Here is a 21,320-nt window from a genome sequence, read left to right on the forward strand (position 1 = left end):
GAGCTATGCTTTTACGCAAGCTATGTATTGGCACAGATGGTGTAGACATGCGATATTAAGTCGCACGGCCAAGGGTTGGCCTCCTGATTAAGCGTTCAAGAATCTGCTCTACGTTTGAGACTGGCTTTGTCAAACTTGTGGTAAAAAACTGCATTGCGGTCTCGGCTACTTCTTACAGCGAAGCTGTCTCTGGCTAGGATACCGAATTTCTTCGTCGCGTAACGTCGACAGAAAACTAGAATGGTCTATGGATAAGACCCCGAAAGGCAATCGCTCAAACCCGCGTGAGGCATAGGTCACAAGAACTTAGTAAAGTGAAGCGAAGAGTGCATACATTGTTTGGAAGCACGCTTGCACAATAAAGAACAGCATGCATTTCAATACAGAACAAACTCTAAAGAAGCCTTCGAACCACATAGTTGATTAAAAGTTGATTATACGGCGCTTCAGCAGCCTAATATATTGCGAAGTACGTAGTGCTCCCCGCATACATTTTTTAGGAAAGATAACTGTTGTGCAGTAATCTTGACTGTAGCATACGAATCCGGGAAGGACGTAACTACACTTTCCTACGTAAAAGAAGACCTCCCCTCCCCCCCCCCCCCAGCAACTGATTTGTGTTGTCACAGTGCTTCGGGAAGGCCACGTACTAGTATAGTGAGGACTCCCGAAAAGCAACGTGCATGCGAGGCGCGGAGAATTTATTTTCTCTGTGGTCCACTTTTTGTAGGTGCATGAAGTAGCTGCGCAAGCGAAGTCACAGGCAATCAAAATGTTTTGGGTTAACAATTAGCTAAAGTACATGTGAATGTCACCACGTGAATAATTTCGACCTACGTCGCAATGTGTGCTCGTTCTAGTTGCCGCCTAAAGCGTCGCTGTCCAACCGCCTTAAGAGCATGGATTGGAGTCCACTTTTTGATAAAACACCTTTGTGTGCATTAAAATATTTAGTGAAACAACAATGCATTTCGTCGGAATCATCAGGAACGCATACCTCGAAGCTGGATCATCCTCAGAATGGACATGACTTTCAAGTCCACCGGCTAGAATGTGTAAATTACATTTTGTACTGCAAGATAGCTAGCTTAAAGGGCTTCCCACAAGGTCTGGCCATTTTGAGATGACAAGCGCAGAGAATACATTGCGCGATGACAATCGTGCCTAGAAAGTATTATATCGCTAAGCACCGTGGAAACATCTGAAATTTCAACCCGAACGTCGTTTCGCTCTTCACTCGCGGCCCCCGCACTCCAAGCCAGACTGTGACGTAATTGTACCCCTGCACCTACGTAATCGTGTCCGCAGTGTGACGGGTCCGCAGGAGCAATAAAAAAAAACTAAGGTGATGTATTCATCACGCGATCCTCGAGGTGCGGCATGGGAGAACGCATTGAAGGAATTTCGCTTGTGTAGGCTAGACGAGGCGAGTGGAGAAAGCTCCTTGCTTGGCATTGGAGCCCGCCTGCTGAAATCATAGGTTCGTGGCACTGAAATATTTCTATCTCGACTATTAATTAGCCGATTCGAAAAATTATTGCGGCAGAACGCTGCCTAGAGCACGCGTAACAACTTCTAGTGTATAACCAAGATTTTCTATGGGGCCAGGGGAGGGGCCCTTTAAAGGAAATTAGCAAAACCTTTTGAATCACTACCATATACGTTTTGACTTTCTCGCCGATTATCTCCAACTCAGACTAAAGCAGCTCAAGAAGAAGAATCGGAATTGTGCTTCAGGTTCGGTGATTAAAAAAATTGTAAAAAAAACTCTATGTTGACAGCGATGTCCTCCCTGAAACCGAGAGACACAGCAGCATCCTCATGAAACACAGTAGGATTGGCAAAGAATATTTCGCTTTAAACGTTGGTACATCTTCGTCGAGTGGGGCCAGTGGTTTATAGTCGTAATTGTCGTTAGTTATTAAAGTTATTTCTTGATGTGCAATGTCTCAAAAAGTACGGTGTGACACAGTTCACTAACAATCAGGTTCAGCAAAATTTTAAATGCTGGTACATGGACATCACTTGTATTATCAATGGTTTGGAGCCTACCTTAGGAACCGGCAGTTGAGTTTCTTGAACTTTCGATTTTACTTGGACATGTTTCGAAGCACAACATTTCTCAACAACCAACGTCACTATGACGTCACGTGATGTAAAGGACTTGAAGTCATTCAAAGTCATTGATATTAAGCGACGTCAAAGTGTTTCCACGCAGTTCCTATGTCTGCGTGTCGCTTGTTGCTCAGAGCTGGGGAGGAGATTAGTAATTACAGCTTCTCAGGATTGGGGGCTCAATCCCATCGCTCGTGATCCTTTGTCAAGAGTGGAGTCCGGCATGAATTCGAAGGTAGCTGGCCCATGCCGTCGTCCAACTTATCCACGCCGAGGACGTTGATGAAGGGGAGAGCTGCTTCTCATCGAGAACGAGGAATATGGGTTTATTTACAGTATTTAAATCAGTCTAACATGACTGCTTGAGAAAAGTGTGTCAGTCCAACATGACTGCTCAAGAGAAGTGTCCAGCATTCGCACCACAGCAGTTTTTTAAACACTCGGTCCTCCCACGATACAAGGTGACGCGAACGTTCGTTTACTCATTGTCAACTTGCCGCCGCCCCGCAGAACAGTTTACGCACACATAGGCACACACATTCCGATGTCCAGCGCCGACGTCAGAGGGGCGCCGTTCCGGGAAGCTCGCAGCCATCGTGCGTAGCTCGTTGTCTTGCGTCCCGGTCGCTCATGGGAAGCAACAAAAAACGGCTTTCCCGCGGCCGCCCGCTCACGCGTAGCAGATCAGGTCCGTGCTGGAGAGCTCGGGCACAATAGTTCGCCCGCCGAACTCGTTCCGTCACAACGGCGTTGGGGCTGGAGCATGGCGGCGGTTTTCAGCACGAAGCCCGCTTCGTCGAACGCATCCTAGCTGCAGCGACGGAGAGTGGGGGATGCGCGTCTGGTCCCCCAGTCGTGATTGGGTGGCAATCTTGCATTGCAGCTCGCCATTCTTAACAAGCTACGATACCAACGTTTCTGCTTTGCTTTGGCTCAAGAGCTGAGTTGATTGTGTTTTGCCTCCGGTATGCAAGCTCTTTTCCTGGAAACACTTGAGAGTGCTTCAATCCATGCACGCTAGGGAATAGTGACGTCATTTGAAGGACTTTCATTAGAGTGACACAGAGCCAAGTAAAAGCGAAAATACTGGGAACAACCTCATGGCCATGTTTAGGAGCACGCTCTACTACGCTTCCATTTAGTATTAACGTCCTTTCAAGATTGCTTATAATTTCGCTTAATTGAACTTGCTAACCAGCTAAGTAATCACATTGCAACAAATATTTCGTGTAACTCAATACGACTGCGATCAATATACAAGTGGTCTCGTTCACCTACAATGTACCACGTTTTTTAGATGTATTTCGCAACTTGCGCTTGTTTCCTGAATGGCCGCTACAGTGTGCTATGATTGCCGGGCAAAGAAGTTTCCGTCCTAATTCTTAGCCACATTCTTAGCCAATTCGTAGCCAGGTATACGCCTGTGCCGATGATGGTGGTAGTGCCTTTGATAGCATTTTGAAAAGAAGCTTCAAACTATGAAACTTTGGCTGAGGAGAGTTCTTGCGGGAATCCGTTAATGGATACTAGAGATTTTATCAGTTGATGCAGGCATGATTGACCGACATAGAATTAAATGGATGGCAGTTAGCTGGTGCAGGGCGTAAAAATAAAAGGTGGAAATACAACGAAACAATTTCACATGAATATCTCAAATAATTATAGCGAGAGTCACTTTATATACTTATGGCATAACATAGTAATCTCCGACTAATTTTATTTCTGCGCGCGACATGTTGGCGTACTCATAAATGACCCGGCTCGGCTCGGGTTCATTGTATCGTCGTCAGTCTGAGCATGGCTAAGGGCCGATGGGCGTGAGTGAAACTGAGTACGTTGACCGAAATCATAAATCAGAATAATTTAGGGAAAACACATGGAACAGATGAGGACATGTCAGACCAACAGGTCCAATAGTTCCTCTTTCTGAAATTGTGTATGTACACGAGGGAATACCGGCGAGTGTGAGTGTACGCATGCGAGCATGAACGGGAATGCAGCGGTAGTTAGCGGACGTGAGAATTAGCGTGATTGAGTGCCGGAGAGTGAGTAGAGTTCAGTATGAACGTGACTGCCGGCGTGCATCAATGCCCGAACTGGAATACGAAGGGGATTGAGCACTAGTTAGTGCGAGTTGTCGTGAGCCAATGAGACACCAGGTTACTTTATACGAATATACAGGATACCAATGACCACAGACATCGAGAAAGTATATTTTTTCAAGTTGCGGTTTGGAAATAAGACACAGTAGTAGTAAGGCTTCTGTGGTAGCAGAGTACATTGAACTAGCTGAAGTCTACTTCTCTCTCTTTCCTATCAATAAATTCTATTCTAAAGATATGTGGTTTGCTGAAAGGCCTGAATCACCAAAAAAGAAAGGCGACAGGCGAGTTTTGTAGGTGGCAACAGTAGCTTTCGGATGAATGTCAAGCTCCTTTACGCTTGGAGGTTCCGCTCTACATCACGTCAAGACAAGTGTCGCACCTTAGCTAGAAATAGTGGCCTAACTACTTGCAAACTATTCTACGCAGATGACCTACTGTTTGGTGGGCAGAACTTGGAAGAAGATGTCAAATTCCACTCCACCGCCAGATAATGAATAACCCAGGAATTTCGCTCACGAAATGCACAAAGAGTTAGTCTGAGTCGCAGGATATCTTCGACTCGTATGAACCTGCAATACTTAAGCCAGTTAAGAAACGTCATCCAATACAAAAACACTCGGAAGGAAATTGAAAGCGAAGAACGGAAGCTCCACATTACTCTCCTCAATATCTGTTGCCTTTTCTGGAGAAGGCGCATGACACAAAGCGCTGTCTCCTAGAGACCGTTTCTAGAGTTTGCGACCCACTTGGAGTAGTTGCTGCTTTTGTGGTACGAGGCAAGATTCTGTTTCAGCAAATGTGGGATCACAGAATTGAATGGATTGATTAACTACAAAATGACATCTCAAGGTAATGCAACCAAGTCTAGAGATAAATTAGTTCAGCTTTCCAAAGTCGAGGTTTCACGATATTTATTACAACAGCAGTTAAGACGAGTGCCTGATGCAAGAAAGCTTATGGAGCGCGCGCTTTTGTTCGCGCTGAGCTCGATAGAGACATTAGAACCACAGATCTCCATTGCTGATAAATAAAAAACTCTCTACTGAAAGCTATTTTTTACTGCGCTTTGAGCTATTGGGATGGCTTAAAAAAATCACACCGCTAAAACGCATGACAGAACCATACGCTTCATTTTGTGAGAGGATGTCTACCTTCCTCCACGTAGACAGACTCCACCGTCGGTTTCAGCTGACTTGAGGCAGGTTCATCCAAACTTGTTAATTTGTAAAGAACCTCATCTCAGAAATTGCGACAGTAACGTCAATACAAGGTTGCATCTGCCGATTTAACGACTAGAGATGAATCGTGAGATGCCTGTACCGATGAGCATTTGGTGTCCGGGACCGAATTGGAGTTGACAGCGTCTTTACCGATGGCTTTGTATGAATCGATCAGCTGTTGAAGAGGGTCGTGGTATGACGAATTCGGCACATATAGGGCATAACGCGGCTGAGGGCGCAAGCAAAAGGCACACTAGTCCTGCAAATAAGAAAGCACTGTTCTCTACTGAAGTTTCTAAGAGTTACAGCGAGGGCACAGCACTTCATAAACAACGCTAAAGTAAGCCGCTCCACGGAAGGTTATCTCAATACGCAGGATATATTCGTGGCTGTATATTACTGGCTACGCCAAGTTCAACGGGAGGCTTTTAATGAAGAATTGTTTACGCTTCTTAATGTGCAGGGTTTGTGTAGGAGCTAAAAACTGGCAGACATAAGGTTATTCACAAAAGGAGACATACTAGTTGGAACTGGTGGCCGGCGTCAAAACCTGAACTGAGGACTAGACGGAAAACACCGATTCTTGTTGTCTGAAGAACATTGTTCCGCGTTTCTCGTAATAAGAAATTTGCAAATTCGCATGATACGCGGAGATGTTACCGCCCCACTGAACTACGTATGAGGACGTTTTTCTGTTTTACAAGCTCGGAGAACGGCGAAAGCGGTAAAAACCATTGCCGCCGCAGTTTCCTTATTGGCTTTCGCGTTACGCTGCTAAACACGAGGTAGTGGGATCAAATGCCGTGTCTGTGGTGGTCGCATTTTGATGGGGGCTTAATGCAAAAACACATGTGTACTGTAAATTGCGTGTATGCTAAAGAAGGCCTGGTGGTCGAAATTATTCCGCAGTCTGCCTTCTTCGGTATGCTTTGGCTCGCAGCACCTCATATAGCTTTTTTAAAAAATTACCCATCGTGAAGTATGCTTGCGTTATCGGACAAACGCAAGTTCTCATCCATATGCTCCGCTTCCACCCAGTAGTATTGCTGTAGGATTGCTTATACAATATGTGAATTGAACTGGAGGCCTATCACTAGAAAATGTACGTTTTCATTTTTACTTGCGCAGCTACGAAGGTAGCACACTTCGAATCGGCAACAGCCGCAAGCACTCCTGCTTGCATTCCGCCGATTTACAGCCTGGAAAAGATTTTCAAGTTTCATTTACTCAAACACCGCCCGATCATCTAAGCAGGTATATAAAGGACTGCAGGCGGTAGTAAAAAAAATGAAAGACCAGGACTTTGAATCGTACATCACGTCACAAAGAATTTAGTGGACATTCATTGTTGAGGACGCACCATTGTGAGGTGCCTGGTTGGAACGTTTAGCCAAATCGGCGCCGACTTAGTTGTAGAAAGTCGTCGGAAAAAGTTGCCTTTGCACAGTCGAACTCACCATGGTACTTATGGAGATCGAGGTGGTAGATACTTCACGTCCACTAATTTATGCCTGCCTCGAAGCCAGTGAGCCGTCAGCGATCACAGGAACACATTTTCTAATGAGCCGCCAGTCCGCCACCTGGCCAGATGGTTGCTCATCGAAAAATTTGAAGGCATGTCAGAAGGCTGTCAGTCAGTTACCATTATAATAATTACCTGAAAGCCATTCACACGTACCCACTCTGGGGTCTGGCCAAGAGTAGAGCAAATTTTAGATATGTGCGAAGGGAAATTTTTTTTTATTTTTATCTCGCAGATTATCTAGCGACATCTGCTTAGTTTGTTGATACCCTTTGCACAATCTATAGTTTGCAATTTCGTTGTTCTTTTTGTTGTGTCATGTACTTCGTATTATTACCCTTAACGAACGTAACCACACTGTTGTTTCTGTCTGGCGACATATTTTTTCTATAATGTATATTTTCTGACAGGGGATCCCCATTCAATTATGTACTCTGGGACGTCTTTCTGCATATTCAGATGTGCATGTATATCTTTTTCAAGCAAATAAAGTGAACTGAACAGAAATGAAGAGATTTACATATAAATAAGTTTGACGAATAAATTAAAGCGAGCACTGTAGAAGACGGATGTCAGTTTCGCGACCGTTTATTGCTTAACTTCTTCTTCTTCCTCTTTCTGGTGCGACAGCTGCTGGCTCGGCGCTACTTTAGAGTCCTCGAGCTGGACGACAGCGACAATGCGATGGAACTGTCGATTAAAACCAAGGCTTGGACTGAAACCAAGGCAGCAATAGCATCGGTCAAACTCGATGAACAAGGTACTGTCAAAGCAAATGTCATCAGCGCAAAAGACTGTGTAGCGTCCGAGAACAGAGGAAGTACAATCATCAGGATGTCAGAATGTCAATGTTACAAATGATGCAGACGCAGCAAAAGCAACTTGAGCAGCCGACTGAGCTGGTTGCAGGGTTAACTGAAACAATGCAGTACGAAGGAAGATTGCTAGGTCATAAAACCTGGCATTTCTGATGGCCTTTCAAGAGATCCAGTGTCATCGCTGAAGTTCTACAAGCTCGCCTGTAAGGCAAACAGCTGGGAGAGTGACAGTTATAAGATACAGTACCTATGGTTGTATTTGCCAGCCGATATGCGTATTATGAAATACTGCAGTGGTAATTTGGATCGATGGAACGCAAGTTTGATTGCATCCTTCCGTCGGAATATGACAGCAGTGTGGACTACTATATTTTATGAAATGGAAGCTGGTTCAGCTAGTTCGCCCGGAGCTTCCTGACACAACTATTCTGCCACTCTTTAAACTTGAAGCGGACCGGGAGTGCCGGCAACAACTACAGTGTCACCAGCATAATAGCCGAGATCTACTTAACAACCTAAAGTACGTCGTCACCGACAGTGTTTAGGGTGAGGGCTTGAGACCGAGCTTCCCCTCAAGCTATTGTAACGGTCGCACCGGTACAGTGGTTGCAGCATCTTAGAAGAATTCTGAACCTCCATCTGGATCGCAAGTGCCTTAATGCTAACACTGCTGCAACGAGCCCAAGCAATCAGCCAAGAGTGCTGCTGTTCACCTTATTAAGTTCAACATCTTTAACGCTCAAATGAAAATGAATGAATTCAGCGTAGATGTTATAGTTGACACAGATGCATGTGTGAGCATGATAAACGCAACTTTAATAAAAAGAAAGAGCATAGAACTCAAGTGATTTAGTTTCACTGTTAGGACGGCAGAGCGCATATTCTTCTGGACTGGCTGAGAGTCACTGTGGAATTTCAAGGTGCCACACACAGGCTCGAAGCTTTCGCCATGAGTTACGGTGATTTTAACTTTATAAACTCAAGAGCCGATATTAAAGGCTCGAGAAATAAAATTTCATGGAGGGATGATCTACACGTGATCAGGAGTCAATGAAAGATTCTAGGCCTCAAGAAAGAAAACACAAACATATTTAAAAGCGCAGATGAAATCCCAGGTGCTTATGGAGACTTGTTCTGCGTTGGTGCTTACGCGGCGGCTACGTCTGTCATCGAAGTCGCATTCAAGTGGAGGGACTCTTCCATTGTACGGAAAAAGTCATACGGTCTTTCACAGGATGAGTAAACATGGATTCGAAAGGAACTGCAAAAAGCGGTTGTAGCGCGGATAATCAGGACCTCAAGCATTAACGTTCGCATCCTCAATAACAATAGTAACTAAAGAGGAAGGTACTTTCAGATTGTGAATTCATTATCCGCTTATTAACTAGCAGACCAGTTAGTTCTCCTTACCAATGCCTCGCATCGATTATATCCTCAATAGAACAGGCAGCTGTCAACGGTTCTCTAGAATTACCTTGTGTAAAGGCTATTGGTAGGTGTCACTAGTGGAAGAATACAAAAAGTGCCCAGCGTTTGCGATGCCATTTGACATCTACCAATAGAAGAGGCGCCCTTTTCGCTGGAAAAATTCAGGTGCCTAGCTTCAGATAATGATGAGCAATGTACTCGAACTTTTACCTCGCATTTTTGTAACGTGTATATAGACGACATCGTTGTTTACTCTCGAACGAAGCAAGAACATGAACTACACCTGTTGCAAGTACTCAACGCTCTGAACAAAAGCAAAATAAAAATCAATATGAAGAAAAGTCCCCTTCTGTGACTATCGGTTGCGTTAGCGGCCAGATTATTTGACGGGTACATGAGAACGAAACACGAATTAGTGGCAAGAATATCAAGTTGAGAAAAAGCCGGATGGCTAGCACTCATTGAGAGGGCTCCATGGTTTTCCCGGACACTTCAGAGCATCCATTAAACATTTCGCTACGAAGAGAAGGTGCTTTACGGTGGCGATGCAGAAAAACATTCTATTCGCGTGGAATGAAGAGTGTGAACGTGCTTGTCAGGCGCTTGTGTGGGGGAGGGGGTCAATGGAATATCTTCGGACCCTGCTTTAGTCCTTCCAAATTTGGCGAAGCCGTTTGGTTTGTGCACGGATGGATCTTTCGGGACCGGCGCGGCACTTTACCGAAATGACAGAGGACCAACAGGATGTCACTTCAATGTTAGAGGCTACTTTTCACATACTTTCAGCAGCTCTGAGCAGATTGGACAGCTGAAAAGGAAGCGCTAAGCAGCAGTCATAACCCTGAGGTACTTCCGCAGTTACGATGAAGGCCACATTTCGAGTTCGTCACGGACAATCACGCTCTAACCTACCTATTAGGTTGTCTGAACAAAGAGGCAGAATTTCCCAATGGGTAAGTGAGATACAACATTTTGACTGTAATATTAGAGACAGGCCTGGTGAGAAACCGCCTGCCACCGATGTCCTGTCGAGGCTTCAAAAGCGCGACGCAGAAGTAATTGAACAGAAGCACTTTGAAAGTATTTAAGAGCACACTGAAAACATTGTGCTGTGCGACGGCAAGTTTCAGGTTCCAGAGACACGCACACATAAACTCCTTGAATTGTACTATGACAGCCCAAAGTCCGGAGGTTATGATGGCTTTTGGAAGACCTACTGGAAGTTAACTCAGCGTTTTGTTTACCCTCCTATGAAAAAAGGTGTGTACGTTTACGTGAAGACATGTCACCAATGACAGATAATCAGTGTGATACCACGTGGAAAAGGGATGAAAGTGATGACTTACTAAAAGACAACCTTTAATCAAAACACCCTGATTTTTCTGAATAAGAAAAGTGAAAGGGTGTGCAAGACACAAGCAGTTATCGTTGTTACGTACGAGATTACTGGAAACGCAGCAGGAAAACCAGGAAGGGAGGTTGCCGCTTCTGTCATATCGCTTATGAACAGCAAGGTGTTCAATAAAGGCGAAGTTATCATGCCGGACAACCGACCAGCCTTTCGAAGTTATAAGCTGAGAGAATGGGCAGAAGAAAAAGGAGTAACGCTAAAGTTTGCAAAACGTATCACACGAAAGGCAACGCCTTAGCTGAACGGTAATAAGATATCTAATAAAATTTCTGGCACATTGTCCGGATTTCTGTGGCCGGTGGAAGATTGCCTTGGAAGCCGGTATCAAGCTTCATAACTCTTATACTGCAGGTATTGACTGCAGTCCTTACTTTGCGTCATGCCAAGGCAGTCCATGGCTGTCAGCGGACAAGTACCTGCCAGCGGACACACCAGAACAGGAGAGCAAAAAGGCAAGATTGCCAATAACACAAGAAACGACATGAATATTCCATATATTGAAGCAAGCGACCTTGTTCTTGTGCGTAAAGGATTGGAAGTTCCCAAACCATGTTTCACTTGCCCATATATGGTGATAAAAAAGCCTTTAGGTAGAAAGGTTTCGTAAAAGCCACATTCGTTGACAAGTGACATTTGTGCACAACTGCAAATGTCATTTTTTACCGCACAGACATTTATCTTGTAACCAATGATGACTCCATTAGAAAATGAGTAGCAAAATATTACGGCTAAGGTTATGACTAGTTGTTTGCAAATTCCACGCGAATAAACAAAATCAACAAAGAAAAAGACTAAAGAAAGCGGCCGCCAAGCGGTAGCCGCACCAAACCCGGAGGTTGAAGGAGCGACGCAGGGGCGTGTGATGCACACGAGGCAGAGAGGCCGTCCTCTTGCAGACCCGGTCGAACTGGTATCAAACTCAAACAGATGTGCAACTTGTTGCCGATCATTCCAAACCAAGAGGGGGCTGCTGCAACACTGCAGACTCTCCAAACACTCAGCCCCAAATACTAACACGGATTCGATTACGCTGCTCGCACAGCTCATCAAGAAGAGCACAGCGTTCCGATTCCGCTTTCGAAGACTGACGCTGCAAGGCAGCTTCGACACCTGGCACGTAGCCTCACAGTGACCGAGTGGAACTCGCAAAACTTACGACTGACACGACTACATCGACTAAACCCCTCCCTGCAGCTCCGACCTCCACCCGGACTTCCTCGACGTGAAGCTACGTTTCTCTGTCGCCTTTGGTTAGGAGTGGCCTTCACAAAGGCATACTCTACATTAATTGGAGTGACTGACAGTGCATCATGCGAGGTCTCGACCACCTGCTGTGCCACTGTCCAAGATATGCCCTAGAGAGACAAGAACTTGCCAAAGCTTTCCAAAAACTGGACAATCGGCCGCTTTCTCTGCAGGTGCTGCTGGAACACCGCCCCCATCGCCCGTCGGTCCATAAAGCGGTGAAGGCACTTTTGTGTTTGTTAAGGATGACGGTTTTGTGCGACCACCTGTGACTAGGAAGGCAATTTCTGTAAAAGCACACGCGTCAGCGAACTTGCCGCAATTTCCTTCTTTCCTTCCCTCCTCTCTCTCCCTGTGATCTTTGCTTTCCCCTTTCCCATTCCCCCGGTGTAGGGTAGCCAACCGCACGTTATTCTGGTTAACCTCCCTGCCTTCTTCTTTTCTCTTTCCTCCTCCCAACTACACCGAACACGGACTCAGAACCAACGTCCTCCCAAAAACGTCAGCTGGATGGGAGGACTCAGAAAGCTCATGAAACACACGGAGTTCTACACTCGTGTGGAAATTCAAACTCAAATGCAGATTTTCCTACTCTACTAACTCAAGGACTAGATCCTCGAGTAATGGACTGTAATGATCAAAGTATGGAGGCCGGCAAGGCCGCTGAATTCGTCCAAGGGGTGCAAACAAAGCGAACCATTAGCATGCACGCCAACGATACTTTCCAAGGTAAACCTCAGTATACTGCTCAAGTAGCAGAGGGATCGGAAGGCACCAAACCCATACAGGGAAGGGAAACCCCCAGTTCTTCTGGCGAGAGTACCCCTGCAAGTGACACCTCCGATTCCGAATATCCTATCGCACCACCCGGGGGCGCTCTCAATACCCGTGGTGAAAGGAAAGGGCGAAGGAGACCGGCAATCAATGTCACACAGGGAGAAATCGCTAAGGAAATTGGCCGGCTGGCATCCGCCCCACGAGCAGGGGAGGCTTCACTGGGGCTTGGGCCCGACCCATCCAGTGGCCTCCTGCAGTCAGTCTCGTGTGGTGTGGGCGCTAAACTGAAGGACCGGCAGCAGATCCTTCTGCGACCAGGTCATGGGTCGACGAGGAGAAGGCCGAGAGTTAGGTTCTCTGACTCTTCGGACAGTGGGGGCGACACTCAGATCGCGAACCCCGTTCAGACTGGGGAGATGTCAGTCCAGGCTGCCATCTCGGTAACACCACCTGAAGGGGGGGGGGGGGGGGGGGGCACGGGATCACTAGTGTTGCCATGACGGCCGGTTTTGTGGACGACAGGACTGCCAGCCCACGAGCTGGGCCGACACCCACCCCGGCTGACGTGGTAGCGTGTGAATCACTAGTAGACCGTAGCGATGATGGGTATACTTGTCCTGAATGTTCGCGGCACTTCTCTTCCAAGACGGGCCTGGGCCTGCATAGGCTCCGCAAGCACTTTGACACATTTAACGCGGAAATAGATACAACCAGAGTTAAAGCACGGTGGTTGAAAGAGGAAGATTCCCTCATGGCCCATATGGAAGCACAATTAACGAAACAGAACGTTCGCAACATAAACGAAGCACTACATCAACGTTTCAAGGATCGAACATTCGATTCCATTAAATCTCATAGAAGGAAACCGGATTATAAGACATTGGTTGTACAGTTTTTAGAACAACTAGATACAAATGTGGGGGATCCGACCTTGAACGAACAGGATCCATAAGAGATGGAACGACTTAGTGACAATAGTGGTTTAGATACGGTTGACTCCTTAGGTCATAATAAAGACTGGTATTCTGAAACAGTTGAAGAGCTTAGAGCTCTCACTAGTAAACAACCGCCGCGCTCATTTCAAGCACCCCGGTTGTGGGAAATTACCAAACGCTTCGCTGATGGTCAACAAATACACAGAGACATAAATAACTACATAAGAGACACTTTCTTCGATAATAGACCTCAATAAATAGAAAAACCCTGGATCCAGGTACCAGTCATAGAAAACAAAGACGCCAAATATATGCGAGAACACAAAAAAGGTTCAAGAAGCAGCAAAGCCGCTGCGCCCGGGAAACTTTGGATGGTATTCCGGAAACAAAAGTGGAAAACATAGATCAGTTCTTAGGCAGCTGGCGGGGCACGATAGAGAGAACAACTCCCGCCGATGTCCAGCCAAGTGTACCTCAAAATAATGCTGAAGAGATCAATCCGTTGGGGGTTATAACTGCACAAGAAATAAAAGCTGCCATGCCCCCTACTAATACAGCCTCAGGCACTGACGGCCTATCTGCTAAAAGGCTCCGCCAGGTGCCTTCCACGGTACTACGCGTTCTTCTAAACCTTCTGATGTGCCTCAAACGGCTGCCAGTATGCCTAAGAGGGGCAAGAACAATTTTCATTCCAAAGAAACCTGAAGCTTATCTGCCGAGCGATTTCCGGCCCATAACCATATCCCCAATTCTACTTAGATTGCTACATAAAATATATGCAAATCGTATAGTTCGCACGGTGAAATTTGACCACTGTCAGCGAGCTTTCATCCCAGTTGATGGCTGCGCGGAAAACATTTTATTTTTATTTTTATTTAGAAAATACTGCAGGCCTTGTAGTGGCCCTTGCAGGAGGGGCAGAAATACAGAAAAAGACAACAACAAGGAAATGCAAGAATACATGAGTAGCAAAACAGTAAGAGCAACAATTAATTACATTGGAATGATTGCAGGGAAAAAAAGAATTAAACAATTTCAGAAACACTGCAACAAAACAAGATAAAAAGGAGCAAACAACACTTTTCAACTGTCGCATGTTCAGCTATCAACGCATTCAATGCTGTCAGTGTCAATAAGAAGCGATATGGGCAAGTTATTCCATTCGGTTATTGTGCTAGGAAACAAGGAATATTTAAAGGTGTTGGTCCTGGCAAAATACGGAGTTAATGACTTGGCGTGCCGGTGCCTTGTCAATCGCCCTGTTAGTGGTTGTATGTATTGCTGCGGATTAAGAGATAGCCGATTATTCTGAAACAGATAGAGGAACTTAATCCTTTCAATCTTCCTCCGCAATTTTAGTGTTTGTATATTATTCATTTTCATTAAGTCTGAGGGAGAGTCTGTTGAACGGTATTTAGAAAATATAAAGCGCAAAGCTTTTCACTGAATTTTTTCTAATGCATCGATGTTGCATTTCGTGTGCGGGTCCCAAACAATTGCCGCATATTCTAGTGTAGGCCTTATAATGGTGTTGTAAGCCAACAGCTTCGTTTCCGGAGGTGCCATTTTTAATTTATGCCCGAGCAGACCAAGTTTTCTTAAAGCTGAAGCACATGTAGTAGAGATATGTTTATTCCAGGAAAGATCGTGCGTTATGATAACCCCCAGGTACCTATATTCCTCGACTTCGGATAAGGGTTGAGATGCAAGATCGTAAGTAAACAGTAAAGGGTACATTTTTTTTAGTAATTCTCATAGAAACTGTTTTATTAATGTTGAGCTTCATGTTCCACTGCTGGCACCAGGAATTAATGCTCTGAAGGGTAGAATTTAAGAGGACTTGGTCTTCGTGGCATTTAATTTCATTAAATAAAACACAATCATCAGCAAACAATCTTAATTGAACAGGTTGAGCGATTACTTCTACAATATCATTAATATATATTAAAAATAACAAAGGGCCAAGCACGCTTCCTTGAGGAACACCGGAAGTAACTGGCACTTCTTCTGAAGAGCAGTCGCTTATGCTGACGAATTGTGTGCGTTTAGTTAAGTATGCAGAAATCCAGCTAATTAAGTAAGGCGGCAGTTTTATTATTTCGAGCTTCTCAATTAGCTTATGGTGACAAACAAGATCAAATGCTTTTCTGTAATCCAGAAATACAACATCAATCTTACCAGGTTTATCAAGAATGCTAGCAAAGCTGTGGATGACTGAAGCTAACTGAGTGACGGTGGAAAACCCCTTCCTAAAGCCATGCTGTACCGGTGTGAGGATGCTGTTGTCACTTAAGAATTCTTTTATCTGGTTAGCTATAATATGTTCCAATAGTTTGCAGCAAGATGAAGTAAGGGAAATCGGTCGATAGTTCGTTATTAATGTCGCTTCGCCTTTCTTAAGCACCGGTACAACCCGAGCCGATCGCCAATCTTTGGGAAGGGCGGCTGAAGATAAAGATACACCAAAAATGCGCACTAGAAAACGTGCAACCATTTCTGCATAGCGGCACAAAAATGCATTTGGGATGTTATCCGGTCCTGGTGATGATTTCGTTTTTAAATTTAACAGCATAGAAACCACACCGCTCGTCGATATAACAGCAGGATCAACATAACAAGAGGTACAGCTGAAGGGTACATGGTTCGGGGCACTTGAAAATACGCTGTGAAAAAATTGATTATAATGTTCTGCTATACATCGCTTCTCAGTAACCGTTACACCATTGTGTACAATGCAGTCAATGGGTTTCTTTGTGCTAGCTAGATGGTTCCAGAATTTTCCTGGTGCACTGCGCATAAAGCTAGGCAGGGTATATTGAAAATACCGTTGCTTAGCCTTGAATACAGCCTGATTCAAGGCCTCTTGAATGTTCTGGATCTCAGTGCAAAGTGCGTGCCGTTGCCTTAGCCTTTTTAGTTTTCGCTTAAGTTGCAGTACCTTTCGTGTAATCCACGGATTACGTTTGGACTTCTTTTTAACTTTGTTTGGAATAAAGTTATCGAGACAGAAATGGCACATTTCTTTGAACTTATTCCAGAGCACCACGACGTCATTCCCATCAAATTCACTCAGCCTGTGATCTAAGTAGTCCAAAACACTTTCATCTCTGGCACGGGAAAAATCCTTTACAATCACTGTTTTATCAAGGGCAATATCGCAACGGTCCATGGGACACGAAAAGTATACAAGTTCATGATCCGAAATACCTTTTTCTACAGAGGTGACAAAATTTTCAATAGAGCGACTAATAAAAATGAGATCAAGCATAGTTTCACTATCTTCTTGTAAGCGCGTCGGCTGTGTCACAATTTGTTGCAAGTTATTAGTTAGCATAATATCAATCAAGTAATCGACATTCTGATCGTTACTGTAAGCAGAATAATCCCAGTTAACGCCAGGCAGATTGAAGTCACCAACGAGAAGTATTTTATCCTGAGAAAAAGTCGACATATGCTCATAAAGGTCATTTAGGAACTGCGTAGGTGACTGAGGTGCACGATACACCGCGAATAATAAAAAGGATCGTCCCCAACAGCGAAAGTTTAGGCTGATACTTTCGTGATTTTCAATCTGCCGAAGTAGAAAAGCAGGTATGCTATGTTTGACTACTACAGCTACACCGCCTCCTCTGGAAGGCCTGTCACGTCGAAATACTTGATAAGAAGGTGGAAAAACGCTTGTGCTATCAATGTCATCGCGCAGCCAAGTCTCAGTAATCACAACAACATGTGGATCGTAATTTAAAAGGGTAGCATCAAGCAGAGCACTTTTGTTCACTACGCTGCGCGCGTTTATGTTTAAAACCCGTAGATTCCTAGTAGTCGAACTAATTCATTGAGGGGCGGATGAGCTTTGACGAGTATTTAATTCTATTCTGGAGTTAGTGTTTTCGTCCCACATAAACAATTGTCCATCCACTCGTAGCTTATCATTGATAAGTTTTACTTTCTTGCCCAGTTCTTTCTCGCTTTTTGCACTCTCCCACAAAAGTTTCCGCTTTCTGCGCGTGTCCGGAGAAAAATCGCTTTGAACTGACGTTCTCGATCCTTTAAGTTTGTATGCGTTTTTCAATACTTCCTGTTTCTCGTTATAATCTTGAAAATATATTATAACTGCCCTATTTTTGCTAGGTTTGCCCAACCGATGAATTCTCCCTACCGAGTTGCAGGTAACATTAAGTTTCTGTAAAAAGATGTCCCTCAAGACTTCTTGCTTCAAATCAGTAACAGTTTCGTCGCTGCCTTCTTGTACCCCGAAAACAATCAAATTTGACCGCCTGCTCCGGTCCTCTAGGTCAATGATTTTTTTATGCAGAAGATTCGCCGATTGTTCAGGGATGCAACGCGAGCACCTTGTTTATTGATTTCGTCGAAACGTAACGCCATATCTGACATTAACTTTTCCATCGTGCTTTGCTGAGTCCTAAGTGCCGCCACTTCAGCGGTAAGTTTGTGTTGCCCTTCTAACAGTTCTTTCAGAAGTTCTGCTGTCTGTGGACCAGGGTTCAATTCTACATCCCCGCAAAGAAGAAGCCGACACACAGAATACACATTGTATGCTATGATAATGCACTGTTGTGGGCATGGCACGACCAATATACTGCGGCAATCACTTCTAAGCGTAGTAAAATATGAACTAACGTGCGCGATACAGAAGAAAGGCTTAGACATCATGCCGAAGCTCGGTCTGCCATGCCCACTGAACTCGCAGAGCTGTAGTTGTTCCTTTATAGTCAGGCATGATGACGTCACTTGGTCCCGAGGTGGCGCTGAGGATGCGTCGCAGATGATGTCCTCGAAAACGAGGCACTGCGTCGCTGTTCCCGCTGTCCACGAGCAAGATTCATCCGGCGGTATCTTGAAATGGCCAGACAAATGATGAAGCGGCGTTGACGCTCCGGCTAAGCTCAGCAGAAAAGCCTGCGCGATACAGAAGAAAGGCTTAGACATCATGCCGAAGCTCGGTCTGCCATGCCCACTGAACTCGCAGAGCTGTAGTTGTTCCTTTATAGTCAGGCATGATGACGTCACTTGGTCCCGAGGTGGCGCTGAGGATGCGTCGCAGATGATGTCCTCGAAAACGAGGCACTGCGTCGCTGTTCCCGCTGTCCACGAGCAAGATTCATCCGGCGGTATCTTGAAATGGCCAGACAAATGATGAAGCGGCGTTGACGCTCCGGCTAAGCTCAGCAGAAAAGCCTGCGCGATACAGAAGAAAGGCTTAGACATCATGCCGAAGCTCGGTCTGCCATGCCCACTGAACTCGCAGAGCTGTAGTTGTTCCTTTATAGTCAGGCATGATGACGTCACTTGGTCCCGAGGTGGCGCTGAGGATGCGTCGCAGATGATGTCCTCGAAAACGAGGCACTGCGTCACTGTTCCCGCTGTCCACGAGCAAGATTCATCCGGCGGTATCTTGAAATGGCCAGACAAATGATGAAGCGGCGTTGACGCTCCGGCTAAGCTCAGCAGAAAAGCCTGCGCGATACAGAAGAAAGGCTTAGACATCATGCCGAAGCTCGGTCTGCCATGCCCACTGAACTCGCAGAGCTGTAGTTGTTCCTTTATAGTCAGGCATGATGACGTCACTTGGTCCCGAGGTGGCGCTGAGGATGCGTCGCAGATGATTTCCTCGAAAACGAGGCACTGCGTCGCTGTTCCCGCTGTCCACGAGCAAGATTCATCCGGCGGTATCTTGAAATGGCCAGACAAATGATGAAGCGGCGTTGACGCTCCGGCTAAGCTCAGCAGAAAAGCCTGCGCGATACAGAAGAAAGGCTTAGACATCATGCCGAAGCTCGGTCTGCCATGCCCACTGAACTCGCAGAGCTGTAGTTGTTCCTTTATAGTCAGGCATGATGACGTCACTTGGTCCCGAGGTGGCGCTGAGGATGCGTCGCAGATGATGTCCTCGAAAACGAGGCACTGCGTCGCTGTTCCCGCTGTCCACGAGCAAGATTCATCCGGCGGTATCTTGAAATGGCCAGACAAATGATGAAGCGGCGTTGACGCTCCTGCTAAGCTCAGCAGAAAAGCCTGCGCGATACAGAAGAAAGGCTTAGACATCATGCCGAAGCTCGGTCTGCCATGCCCACTCATTGTTACATCCTCCTGTTATCTACTGCAATAGACGAGGCCTTACGTAGACAACGGCCTCTTTACATGGCTTCTGTAGATGTAAAAAAAGCGTTCGATCTGTCTCATTTGACGCCATAATACATAGTCTTCAACTAAAGGGTTTTTGCACCGAATTCACTAATTACATTAGGGATTTCTACGAAACGGCAACGACTGTTCTCAGCTATGAGAACCACAGCCAGCTGGTTCATCCCACCAGTGGTGTTCGCCAAGGCGACCCACTTTCACCTTTACTCTTCAATATGGTCATCGACGAGTAGCTGCAAACGCCCACTTGTGGAACTGCATTCCAAAGTGACGAGCTCTCACTGGACTGTATGGCATTCGCCGACAACCTCATCATCATGACTTCAACACCCAAAGGCCTTCAACTACGTCTGGACATGCTACAAAACTTCCTCTCCGGCAAAGGGTTGATGATTAATGCAAAGAAAAGTTTCTCTCTGAGCCTGCAGCCATCCGCTCGGGATAAGAAAACCTAAATTCTTACAGATCAAGTATTCCACATTGGCTCCGAACAAATAGCTGCTTCTTCAACCACCTCTACATGGAAGTACCTTGGAGTGTCCTTTGGGGCCACTGGTCGAAGTGCCCTACCTGTCCATAAAAAAGTCCTCGAGATGCTGCAACGCATTTCTATAGCTGCTCTCAAGCCTCAACAAAGACTAGTTATTTTAAAACAATATTTACTCCCATGACTTTACCACCGGCTGGTGTTAGGTCCTGTCACCGCCAAACTACTGTTAAAAATATATTCCTCTGTTCGGGCAGGCACACGACGATGGCTAGCCCTGCCACATGATGCCCCCCTAGGCCTCTTTTACACAGCTATCTCTCACGGCGGACTTGGAATCCGATGTCTCCCAACATTAATTCCCGGTTTAAGACTCCGTCGCTACTCCGCACTAGCAGACTCCTCCTCAATAACATGTAGGGCCGCGTTCTCCATGAGGCTCATAAGGACATCCGTGATACAAGCCACACAACTCTGCGAATACAAGAACACAAACATAACAACATCCAAACACAACAAGAAAATTTGGTATTCAAGTTACTACAACAATGCAGATGGGCATGCTTTGAGGGGTGTGGCCGACGCTCCAGGATCTTGCGACTGGATCCGTGAGGGAACAACCTTCTTGAAGGGTAAAGAGTTCATTGACCTATTGAAAATCTGGTCAAACTCATTAGCCAACTTAACCCGAACTAAAATAGGCCGTGATGAGACAAGCAATGCCGCGCCGGTTGCAATTCCTCCGAGAGCCTGGGCCACATCCTTCAGGGATGCCACAGAACACATCATACACGGATAACCAGACATGAGAACATAGTAACATATGCAGGCAAACGATTGGGGGAGGCCAGGTGGAATGTTAAGGTGGAGCATAGTTATAAAACAGGCCAGGGCGTAAAGACACCAGATTTGGTTCTCAAAAGGGAGGGCCAGTCTGTTTTGTACTAGACGCCCAAGTCGTTGGAACCAGGATCCCCCTGTCGGATGCTCATGCTGCTAAATGTTCAAAATACAATGATCCTTCTTTGCTGGAGCAGATATCTGCAGTGGCGGAGCAGCCTCCCATAGTTTCTTCTATAACAATTAATTTTA

At 45.6% G+C, this 21,320-nt stretch overlaps 1 protein-coding gene across 2 annotated transcripts in view; it reads left to right on the forward strand.

Moving 5' to 3' along the window:
* Nucleotides 1-21,320, forward strand: part of LOC139049894 (uncharacterized) — a 60,716-nt gene that overhangs the window by 9,367 nt on the left and 30,029 nt on the right. The window contains exon 2 of one of the 2 annotated variants that reach the window (XR_011508651.1): nt 7,593-7,722. The exons of the other annotated variant lie outside the window; for it this stretch is intronic. The gene's annotated coding sequence lies outside the window, so the exon portion shown is untranslated. The remainder of the gene's footprint in view (nt 1-7,592; nt 7,723-21,320) is intronic. 2 annotated transcript variants of the gene reach the window in all.

Source organism: Dermacentor albipictus, chromosome 9, assembly GCF_038994185.2.
Source record: "Dermacentor albipictus isolate Rhodes 1998 colony chromosome 9, USDA_Dalb.pri_finalv2, whole genome shotgun sequence".
NCBI classification, from domain to species: Eukaryota; Metazoa; Arthropoda; class Arachnida; order Ixodida; family Ixodidae; genus Dermacentor; species Dermacentor albipictus.